At 37.7% G+C, this 12,136-nt stretch overlaps 1 long non-coding RNA gene across 2 annotated transcripts; it reads left to right on the forward strand.

The window, feature by feature from the left end:
- The first annotated feature begins 591 nt into the window (after positions 1–591).
- On the forward strand, positions 592–11,709 carry LOC311095850. Of its 2 annotated transcripts, XR_014608917.1 has the most exons (7): positions 594–1,023; positions 1,125–1,180; positions 1,655–1,722; positions 1,982–2,029; positions 2,261–2,330; positions 11,161–11,271; positions 11,422–11,709. It is a non-coding gene; the product is annotated as an uncharacterized lncRNA (long non-coding RNA). The 2 variants fall into 2 exon arrangements; XR_014608916.1 differs by lacking the exon at positions 1,982–2,029 and having other exon boundaries at positions 592–1,023.
- The last annotated feature ends 427 nt before the right edge of the window (positions 11,710–12,136 follow it).

The raw sequence follows: 12,136 nt of genomic DNA on the forward strand, positions 1-12,136 counted from the left end.
AGCTGGTTGGCTGGTTTTAGCTGGTTTAAGCTGGAAGTAGCTGGTTTTAGCTGGTCTCCCAGCCTGGCTTAGCTGGTTTTAGCTGGTCTCCCAGCCTGGCCTAGCTGGTCAAGCTGGTCTCCCAGCCTGGCTTTGCTGGTTTTAGCTGGTCTCCCAACCTGGCTTAGCAGGTCAAGCTGGTCTCCCAGCCTGGCTTAGCTGGTTTTAGCTGGTCTCCCAGCCTGGCCTAGCTGGTCAAGCTGGTCTCCCAGCCTGGTTTATAGCTTATTTTAGCTGGTCTCCCAGCCTTTCCTAGCTGGTCAAGCTGGTTTCCCAGCCTGGACAATTTGGTGGTCAGCTGGTTTTAGCTGGTCTCCCAGCCTAGCCAAGCTGATGAACATCTCACAATATTATATATATATATATATATATATATATATATATATATATATATATATATATATATATATAAAATTATGTATAATAATAATAATAATAATAATTCACACACACACACACACACACACACACACACACAATAAGTTAATATAGACGAAGTTGATTATAATATACACTAGTTAATTATTGGAACCGTCTGGAACCCAGATTTTTTGTTTGTTTGTTTGCTTGCCATTTAGTAATATAACGCAATTATTAGTATTCTAACGCAACTTATCATTATATAAATGTAAATTGAATTTTTCAAAAATAAAATAAAAAAACTTTTAATACTTCTGTCACTGTCACAATTTTTTTTACTCGCCTGCCATAAACCTGGCATATTGCACATGAATGGGTCATATAACTACACAATGAGTTTTAAATTCATGATTTAATATTAATGATTTTTTAATTCTAGATGTTTATTTAAATGCTGCGTGACTTTGAAGTGTTTTAATGTGCGTGCGCGTGAACATTCGAACATTCGCATTCAAACACTGGAGCGAGCGCGCTGTGCGCGCGAGAGCAGATGGAAACGGGAAACGTCATCAACTGACACACAGCAAAACTCTTGTCTCTCGCTGTTGTTTTCACTGCTTTCAGGTGAGTTTAGTCAACAAATTCACACAAATAATACATACAAACGTCCCTGACACCTTTATTACGTGTAATTGACACGCTCCTGTTGAATATTTACTTTATAGAAATGGTTTTGTGTCTTCGAAAAAGTCCGTTAGCATCTCAACCAGTTTCAGAAGAGGTAAGTTAACTTAGGCCTAACTTACGTTAAGGCAAACTATAGTCTGACTGGAGCTCTTGTTGATAAAAGTTTGGGGTTTTAACCACATCTTTGTGTAGATAACAGTTTTTGATAGTTTTGTTTTGCTGGTAATTTGTCAATGGGTGATTGGAAGTAAGCTAATTTATTTAACCTAAAAGAATGCACTGCACTGTTAATCAGTGACGTCACTTACAAATAGTGATTTAAAAAAAGTGATTTCAGGAGCAACAGGAAAAAAACCTCTACAACAAAGGGTGAATTATTAATTTCATATGCATCTATTTATATTAATATATAATTAATTATTATCTTAATATATTATCTAAATATATAATTCTTTCTCTTTTCTGCAGTTCACCTCTGCTCTGGCTTGGTTTCTTGTAATAAACCCTATTGTAAATCCTATGTAACAGTGTTGGCTCTGTGAAATTGCATGTTATGTTCCTACTGTAGATCATCATGCTGAAGGCCTGCTGCACCCCCGTCCAAGAAAATCTCCATGGCTATGAACCATATGATTAGTAAGCAAAACCACTTCAAACATACAATGCACTACTGTCCAAAAGTTTGGGGTCTGTAAGATTTATGCTTTTGAAAGAAGTCTCACATTTTAAAATCATTAACCCCAGGTTTTTTCAGTGTGATTGTCCTTGAGAAGCCTGTAGGCTAAATAATAGGCGACAAATATAATGGTATAATGGTCGTAGTTATAATAATTTATTTAACTATTATGATAACAGGATATCATGGTCATTGGTATATTTTATTTTATTTCTCTAGGTCTGTTTTGAGTTATGTTGGCCAGTGAGACAGACACCATACTCAGGGGTATTTATTTATTTGTATGTATTTTTTACTGATAAATACTGAAATTCTTTTTACTTTTAAATGCTAAATATGGTTCAGGCACGCAAGTTATTTTTCACAGATATCTGGCCAGCTTACTCATGGCTCATACTCTTAGCCTTTAAAATGTTTGAATTGATATCCCCAATGCAATATCAGGGGCTAAAGATATCATTAGAGTTCTTAAACTTATGGCTATGCTCTTGTTATCAGATGAAATAATCCCTAGCGTTTGGCCCTGTGATTCTTCAGGACAAGATCTTGATGCAGTCACCTTGACAAGGTGAGTTTCACAATAGCTGCCTCTATCACAAATCAAGAGACTGAACACAACAGGCTTTCATCCATATGAACACACCCATATGTAGGCATGGGTACTGAAACATGAACATTAATGGGTACATTAATTATGAACTACAATTAATTTGCCTTGCCTAAATTCATAACGACATCACCACATAACCACACTTGCGACATCACCGACGTGCGTATGAGATCCATTCACAAATTGTCAAGAGTGCTTGCTTTAACAGACACATCATTTAGAGCCAAGATGAAGACGGCATCGTTGTTCGTCAGTATTTTGTTTCCATAGCACATTAACAAAACATTGAATGACACTAATAACACTAAAAACAATACAATTACAAAATATTAATGATAATAATATCACTAAAATTATATAGGCCTAATAAAAGTCTTTAGTTCAAGAACGCAGCACAACTCTGCCGTCTGTGAAATCAAAAGCAACTTCAAACTAGGGGTGTCCCCGACTATGGATTTTCATAGTCGAATCAGAATCGTCATGTCTTGCCTATAGTCGACTAATAGTCGAATCATGTGTATAGGGATGGGGCTGGGGGCGGGGCTTTAACATTTCAAAGCCGCCATGTACAGAAAATCACACAAAGATATAGAAGAAAAAGTATAAAAACATTTTGGATCAATAAAACTAAGAAATAACATAAATAACTCCAGAAAGGCCACGGACAGGATTTGCATTTCACATGCAAATCAAATTAAATCGGCTAAATTACCTGTGCGAGCACAACATCGATGCACCGAAAAAATAAACAATTAATTTACTAAATTAAATTAGAACAGAATATACCTTTCTAATAAATAAAAATACAAAACGAAATAAATCAGAATCGAGTCACAAGATGAGCAAATGTGTGCAAAATGCCTAAAGTGCAGGGGAACATATATTCAAAACACAAGCCACAAATAAAGATTAGATAACCCTGACAGATCAATAAATAAAATTAAAATAAAGAAACTATTAAAATAACGATAGTAGCCAGAATTTTCAACTTTGTCTTTTTAACTGCAGAAACAACAATAAATGCTAAACTGGAGTGGCAGTCTTTTTAGCTAAAAATGTTCACACTCACAGCATCCAAAAATCAAATTAGAAGCGTCTGAAAAGTTTTGAAATCACTTGTACCCTAACGTTACCTGATCGAGAGAACAAATCCAGTCTTTCACTCTGTCTGTGTCCGTTGGAGTCTTTTCAAATTGTGCGCGCGGATAAAATACATTCTGACGTGAAACATGTTCGTTGGCCGGCAGAAGTGCGATCATGGTTTTCCTGATGCTAAATCCAGCCTTGGAGAATATCCTTTCTGACGGTGTACATCCACACTTTAAAGTTTCTTATCCCAGACATTGTTAAAAATGTAAATCCTTGCCGCCAAGACGCTCCTCTGTCGGTCACGGATTGAAAGTGAAACTTAAATCTGTCACGGGGTGTTTGGATTTATTCACGCACATTAAAAATATTTATTAAAAGCTTATTTCTTTGCACATTTTCATATACAGCATTATCATAATAGGCTGAATATTAACGTATTGACAGAAAACTAGTTCTATGTGAAATCAGACATTGAGCGCTCTCATATAGCCAAAGTGGCATGATCCTCGTTTCATAACACCTGTGCGAAGATTCGACCGTGAGATCGGTAGTCGAATCAGGCTCCTCCAATCGAATCTTCGACTATTCGGGGTCACCCCTACTTCAAACACTTGTTTAACAAGTAATATTCTTCTAATTGTTTCACTGTCAATAATGTAAGTCCACAAGAGAAATATTAAGCCAGTAAATTAAGATAGTTGCTATACCGTTATATCCACCGTCGTCTCTGAGAGAACGCGCTGTTAATGCAGCGAAAGCTCAGTCCGTTTCTGCTTTCACTTTCAGGGAATGAGCGCGTTTACATGCACGTTATTAACTCGATTATGCTGAATAAACTGGCAATGCATGTCATGTAAACACATTAACCTGTTTTCCTTTATCGGAGTCAAGTCATAAGTTTAAGTATAACCGATCGACTTTTAGATTTTTGCCTTTGATTTCTCTCAGCATTTAAAACACATTAACCCGCGTTCTTCGGGCTTATTGAAGTGCGATGTGTGAAGTGCACTTGCATACAGACAGAGAGAGCACTGGTAGGAGGACATATATCACAAACTCTGACTCTTTCTTGACCCAAGAAATTATTAAAACGTGTTCTCATCTCGTGCAGAAGTACAGTCAAAATGCTGCATCTGTAACGGCATGAGAGGATAATGTGTGTCCGTAAATTTCCCGCTGACATGTTGAAATATTCTGAGTCAGATACAAGAATGATTAGGATCTTTTTTTTTTTACCTTACTATACCGGGAAATAACCTGATTTAGCCTATTGATAAACACTCCAACTTTGCTACCAAAATAGAAAACAATTCTCATATATAAAACAAGCAAATTAACGAGTAAATAAGCAAGTTAATGATCAAATAAGTAAGCCCCGCCCCCTCACGATAATATCGCGTACCACCGATCTTACAGGCTGACGATAGGACGATATGAAAATGGAGCATATCGCCCAACACTAGTTAAGACCGACCGATATTTTTTTTACCTCTTCAAACATTTAATACAAATGCAATAAAATAATATTAGTTATTAAGTATTGTGAATATAAATTGCCTAGACCTACATACAAACACAAGCTACGTTTTTTCTTTTAAATAAAAACCCGTGGCACGTCATCTCTATGATTATGTTTACACCATTGGTTTACGCATATCACACTACGGCCTGCAGGCTAAGTTCGCTTCGTTTCATTCACTGTCAATGGTTCGCGCTTGGTAATGATGGCTGCGGCTTTACTCTAAAGATTATTTCATTTTTATATGTTGTTGAATATGGTTTATTAAAAAATAAACTAGGGGTGACCCCGAATAGTCGAAGATTCGATGCTTCGATAGGAGGAGCCTGATTCGACTACCGATCTCACGGTCGAATCTTCGCAGAGGTGTTATGAAACGAGGATCATGCCACTTTGGCTATATGAGGGCGCTCAATGTCTGATTTCACATAGAACTAGCTTTTATGTCAATACGTTAATATTCAGCCTATTATGATAATGCTGTAGGCCTATATAAAAATGTGCAAGAAGCTTTTAATAAATATTTTTTTAACGTGCGTGAATAAATCCAAACACCCCGTGACAGATTTAAGTTTCACTTTCAATCCGTGACCGACAGAGGAGCGTCTTCGCGGCAAGGATTTAAATCTTTAACAATGTCTGGGATAAGAAAATCTAAAGTGTGGATGTACACCATCAGAAAGGATATTCTCCAAGCCTGGATTTAGCATCAGGAAAACCATGATCGCACTTCTGCCGGCCAACGTTAACATGTTTCACGCATAGACTGGGTTTCACGTTAGAATGTATTTTATCCGCGCGCACAATTTGAAAAGACTCCAACGGACACAGACAGAGTGAAAGACTGGGTTTGTTCTCTCGATCAGGTAGGCCTACAAGTGATTTCAAAACTTTTCAGCCGGTTCTAATTTTATGTTTGGATGCTGTGAACATTTTTAGCTAAAAAGACTGCCTCTCCAGTTTAGCATTTATTGTTGTTTCTGCAGTTAAAAAGACAAAGTTGAAAATTCTGGCTACTATCGTTATTTTAATAATTTCTTTATTTTTATTTTATTTATTAATCTGTCAGGGTTATCTAATCTAACTATTTGTGGCTTGTGTTTTGAATATATGTTCCCCTGCACTTTAGGCATTTTGCACACATTTGCTCCTCATACTGTGACTTGATTCTGATTTATTTCGTTTTGTATTTTTATTTATTAGAAAGGTATATTCTGTTCTAATTTAATTTAGTAAATTAATTATTTTTTCGCTGCATCGATGTTGTGCTGTAGGCTGGCCTGCTCGCACAGGTAATTTAGCCGATTTAATTTGATTTGCATGTGAAATGCAAATCTGCAGTGTGGCCTTTCTGGAGTTATTTATGTTATTTCTTAGTTTTATTGATCAAAAATGTTTTTATACATTTTCTTCTATATCTTTGTGTGATTTTCTGTACATCGCGGCTTTGAAACGTTAAAGCCCCGCCCCCAGCCCCACCCCCATACACATGATTCGACTATTAGTCGACTATAGGCAAGGCATGACGATTCTGATTCGACTATGAAAATCCATAGTCGGGGACAGCCCTAAAATAAACATGTGAGAGCGTGTTATAGGCTATATGTCATGTTATAGTCAGATATGATGACGCTACTGCAACACGCATCGCCGCAGATGAGCATCTATTCATCAAACCAACGTGCAAACTATCGCAAATCAAAGTGAAAGTCGCTGACGCTTAACACACAATCATCATCATTAAATGTAAAGAAACGAAATGATCTTACCAGGGCTGTTTCCGCTTTCTCTTATTGCGGGCTTTGATTCAGAAATTTTAGCTGATGATCAATAAAATAATGTATCTCATATCTGTTGCTTTCGGTGACGTGCACTCCATTAAATCTGCATAGCGGGAATTGAAGATCGGATTTATATCCGCAAAAAAAAAAACACACACACACATTGATGTAACCAGGTGTAAATGGAATCGTTTTGATAAATCAGACAGCAATCTGATCTGAGAAAACGCATGAAGTGGCCTGGTGTAAACAGCCCCTAGACATCGGTGAAAAACTAAATAGAGATGCATTGTTAATGTAACACATTGACATGTTTTTTTTTTTTCATAGGTATTACATTGCATGTTAATGCAATTAACTGTCATTTTGTGAATTCTAAAGTCAATTTAATTTATTTGTTTCCCTCTGAAAATCCACTTTAGTTGATATCTAGTGGCTTGAATAGTAATCAACTATTACATAGTGAAACTCCTGTTGTGGATGCACTCCTCCCAGGACAACACGCTGAAACCAAGCGTGCCGCACAAGCCCTGAAAAGTGAAGCCAAAACGTCTCGATCGCCCCCCGGTGACTGGTCCTAGTATAGGTCATAAGCCCCGCCTCCCCGTGTTATTCAACGGGACGTGAGACCAACTAAACAATTAAATTACACTTCAAATATCTTTTTTCCAAATGTGGTTTCTTTCATTTGCTGTTGTTTTTATCACGCTGGTGTAAGATCAAGTGTCTGTTTCAAAAATAAGTTGGTTTTTAGTTAGTTATGTGATGCGGTGGTGTAACGTCATGACTGACAGCTGTGATTGACAGGTTCTCTGAGTGAAGTAGTCACCGAAGCACCAACGGACATTTTGTCTGGATCTTCGGAGAACTGAGGAGATTGTATACTTTATTTTAACAAGCCTCTTGTCGTACTGCAATCAATTTTTTAAAAAGTGTGCAGAATCCGCTCTCCCTGAGTGCATTCGGCGAGAGTGAGGGCGGAGCGTTGATTACTTCCTGCTCACTACTGCGCAGGTCTGGTCCCGAGATCGCTACTGCGCAAACTCAAGCCCCAAGATGTCAGCGCCATATTGGGCTTCAGTTCTCATCAATGGAAGAGAGCGAAGGGGCGTCGTCCATCTTTTTTTACAGTCTATGGCTGAAACACAGCAACTAATCCCAAAGAATTTACAACGTTTTTAATGCAATATTTTGCTCATTATAATGTATGTATATATGGCAGTCCCAATCATAGTTATTAATGTTCTGCATTGAAGCTAATGATCATCACATATTGACTTTTAATTCGAAATCAAAGCTACAGCTAACACTGTCTGTAAAAGACAGACTTACAATCGGTTAAATGTACTGTTATGTTGATGAAATATTGAAAAAAATCTACTTTAGAAAACATGGGTGGTGATTAGGGCTGCAACTAACGATTATTTTGATAATCGATTAATCGGACGATTATTTTTACGATTAATCGATTAATCGGTTTATGTACTTATATTTTAGTTTTACCCATTTTTCCCCCAAGTAAATTATTAACAAAGGGTCTTTATCATTCAACATAGACTTTTTAGAGATTTTAACCATTTTGCATTGTCATATCCTCATCAAAAACATACCTGGAGTTGTTTTATTATGTGTTAGTAATCCTTTGTCGAACTCTTCTGCAATCAAAACACTGACCCATACGTACTCTAGCAAATTTCACAAGGAGATTTCAAATAATGTTTTTACCATGGCAGTCCTTTGGGCTCCTAAAGTAGTTTAACATCCCGAACAAAGCTTATTAATGAATCTTGCAGAACATATTTTCACGAAGAATAAGAATAAAACAGAATACAGTTGCAGTAAATTGCATTTTATTTATTTATTTCCTGTAAACACACAGCTTATACCTGGGAAACAGCTTTATAGCTTATGCTGTGAAATCAATTAGAAAGTTGAAAGTAGCTCAACTTTATGGTAATAAGCTATGACGCGGTTCAGCGGCAAACGCCAGCAACCAATCGGAATATAGACGTCCTTCGCGCTGGCTGATTCCGGAGAAACATATACGATGTAAACTTTCGTTCCTACCAAAACATTAGTTCCGAGAAAAAAATAATTAATTGCAGAGTTTAACCACCATAGAGTGAAACAAAGTGTATCATTTGCATGCGTTTTTAAGTCCTGTCAGCTTGACAGGGCATATATAAGAACGAGCAGAGAGAGAGCCCCGGCCGCGCGCGCGCACTCACCCGAGCTCTGTCTTGCTCTCTCTCTCCCTCGCGCATATTAATCAAAATCAATTGATACGATGGTGTCGAAAAAAAAACTCTCCAGTGATGAAATGTTTTCTTTGTTGACAAATCTTGTGCGATATCCTAAACTGCCGAATGCTGCTTCGTTCGATTAGTTTTATCTTCCGCTTTTTTCTTTCTCGAGCTCCACTGCCGCCTGCCTCCGCCATCTCGCTGAATGCTGCACAGACGCTGTGCGCAGTGTTGCCAGATCTCGCGAGACAAATAAGCAACCAGGCCAGTAAAAACAAGCCCAAAACAAGCGACTCCCCCCCCCCCCGCATAGACATATTATTAATTAATAATAAAGTTTATTAGCAATAAATAAACTGTGACGTAGGGACTGATTTTAAACTGTTGCTACAGATTGTCAATTTACATCCATGTGGACAGATTGGTTAACGTTAACTGTGCGCAGTTTTGAAAAACTGTAGCCTACACATGGTAACGTTACAGTTTATTTTTATTTTTGTTGTTTATTTATTATGTTTCTGTGAACATACATTATTTATCTGTTCATTTATTATGTTCTGTGAACATACACAGAGCAATAATGCGGTGCATTTTGATGTCTTGTCACAAGTTGAGCAAATTAATTCCCCAAGGTGATCGGCTGATTTAATTTATGTGTGACAAGCTACATCTACCTTTAGCACAGCTCTCGATCTGTCTTGACTCGTTGTGTTTGGAGACCGTAAATCCAATGTCCGGAAGCCTCATTGAGGAGAACGGTGCTGCATTTTTAGCGCAATTTTCCACCGGACAAATTGCGATTGTTAACTCATGATTTCTGTTCTGTGTCTGTGTGCACCAATCTTGCACTTCTATCTACTCCTCAACCAGACCACCTAGAGACTTCGGGTTTTCGGCATTATGTTAAGGAAGGTCTAATCTCGGGAACGCACAAAAAAAATCCAGGAAAAGATTTACTATCTCTTAGTGTTGTGATCCAATGAGGTGAGAAAATTGCGCTAAAACACTCACTGAGTTGTTATTACTTGTTTTAAATTATTTTCGAGGTCCGCTACATACTCTGCACAGTGCTTTTGAGTCATCCCCCACGACAGGTTGAATCCATACTTTTACTCCTTTTTCTTTCTTCCGACTCGCGCGTATTTTCATTTAAACGTCACTGACGTTTTCCTAACCATAAAAAAACAGACTGCCTCTGATTGGCTAACGTTAGTACTCGTTGACATCTCCTGTGTGTATGGGAAAGGGGAGGGACAGAGGGAACAGGCAAGACAAACTACGTTTAAAATATAGGCAATGTCTGTTTGACAACTTTTTATGGAGCTGGGAACAAGCCCAAAATAAGCAACTACACTTTAGAAACAAGCCCAAAAAACCGCAACCCGCGACTACCAATATTTGTAAGCGACTTTACAGAAAAACAAGCCCAAAGTCGCTTATAATAAGCGGACTTGGCAACACTGGCTGTGCGGGAAGCATGTGACACAAAACAAGGCCAGCTATTGGCTATTCGCTACTTCTCCTGCTGTACTGGCTGAGTAAAACCTCCGGTGGCTCATTACTGCCACACTTTGGTCACCGCAGATTTAAATATGCACGAAATGAGCCGCTTACGGCAAATAAAATGAGCCGCTTACGGCAAATAAAAGTTATTTAGCAACTAATCGATGACTAAATTAGTTGACAACTATTTTAATAATCGATTTTAATCGATTAAATCGATTAGTTGTTTCAGCTCTAGTGGTGATGAAGTAAAAAGATCCAGCACATTTAGATGGTACAAACTTTTGAACTGACTGTATGCATATCCCACACAGCCTCATTTTTGATTCACTTAGAATTAAATATGGCATCTACCCAGACTGAAGTTGCTTGACACGTGCTGAAAGGTCCCACACAAATTGTTAAGATCTCACTGAAATGACTAGATATCTTTGTAGGAAAAAAAATACAGCTTCTTATTTGTAATATTGAGATCTTTAAAAAAAATGCAGCTCTGATGTGGTAGCCAAAGTAGGAGTAACGTCACAACATTTATAGCTACCAACTGGAATATATTCTGTATAAGTTTATTTTTTCTGTAGAACATAAAAGAAGATATTTTGAAGAGTGTTTTTTTTCATACAATTGAAGCTCATTTATGTTTTGTCTTGAAGATCCACATACAAACACTTTAAAGAGCAGAAGTGTGTCAGGAAAGGAGTGTCCCACGAATAAACACTCTGCAAAGCCTCCCCTGACACCATCCAAGCTGCAAGTTTTGAGAGGTAATCTGTTATTTCATTTATTCATTCATTCATTCATATACTTTATGTAGCCGTAGCCAATTTAGTAAAACGGTTTTACATTAGTTGATTACCTTTCTAAGTTTTACTAGTTGAAAAGTGACAAATTAATAATCTAAATTATCTTTCAAGTCTGCTTCAGTGACTGGCTCAAACAAAAAGAACCCGAAAAAGGAGAGAGAGAAGCGGGAGAAGCAAGTGGGGTATTACATATCCCAAAAAATACAAGATGTCATAAAAAAAGAAAAGAAAAATGTAATGTAAAATGTATCTCTATAATTCTGTTATTGTTCTCCTTTAGTTACTATTATAGTTTTTAGCATTTTAATCATTTCAATTAATAATTTTGTACATTACTGTTAGCATATCAATGGGTTGTTTTAAGGGGCTGCAATATCAAATAAAAGGAATTTGTTTGAATGGTTGCCTGTGCTCCTGAAGATTATTTTAAGTATACTTGGAATTGTTTACATTATTTGTCACAACACACAGTGGCAGGAAAAATAGAGAAGACATAGAGTCAGCCAGTCTGACCAGCTAAAAACAGCCTGGCCAGCTAAGCCCAACAATGACCAGCTAAAACCAGCTAAGCCCAACAATGACCAGCTAAGACCAGCCTGACCAGCTAAAACCAGCTAAGCCCAACAATGACCAGCTAAGCCCAACAATGACCAGCTAAGACCAGCCTGACCAGCTAAGACCAGCCTGACCAGCTAAAACCAGCTAAGACCAGCTAAGACCAGCCTGACCAGCTAAGACCAGCCTGACCAGCTAAGACCAGCTAAAACCAGCTAAGCCCAAAAATGACCAGCCTGGCCAGCTAAAACCAGCTAAGCCCAACAATGAC

This window comes from Abramis brama, assembly GCF_963993115.1.
Source record: "Abramis brama genome assembly, chromosome: 14".
Lineage (NCBI taxonomy): Eukaryota > Metazoa > Chordata > Actinopteri > Cypriniformes > Leuciscidae > Abramis > Abramis brama.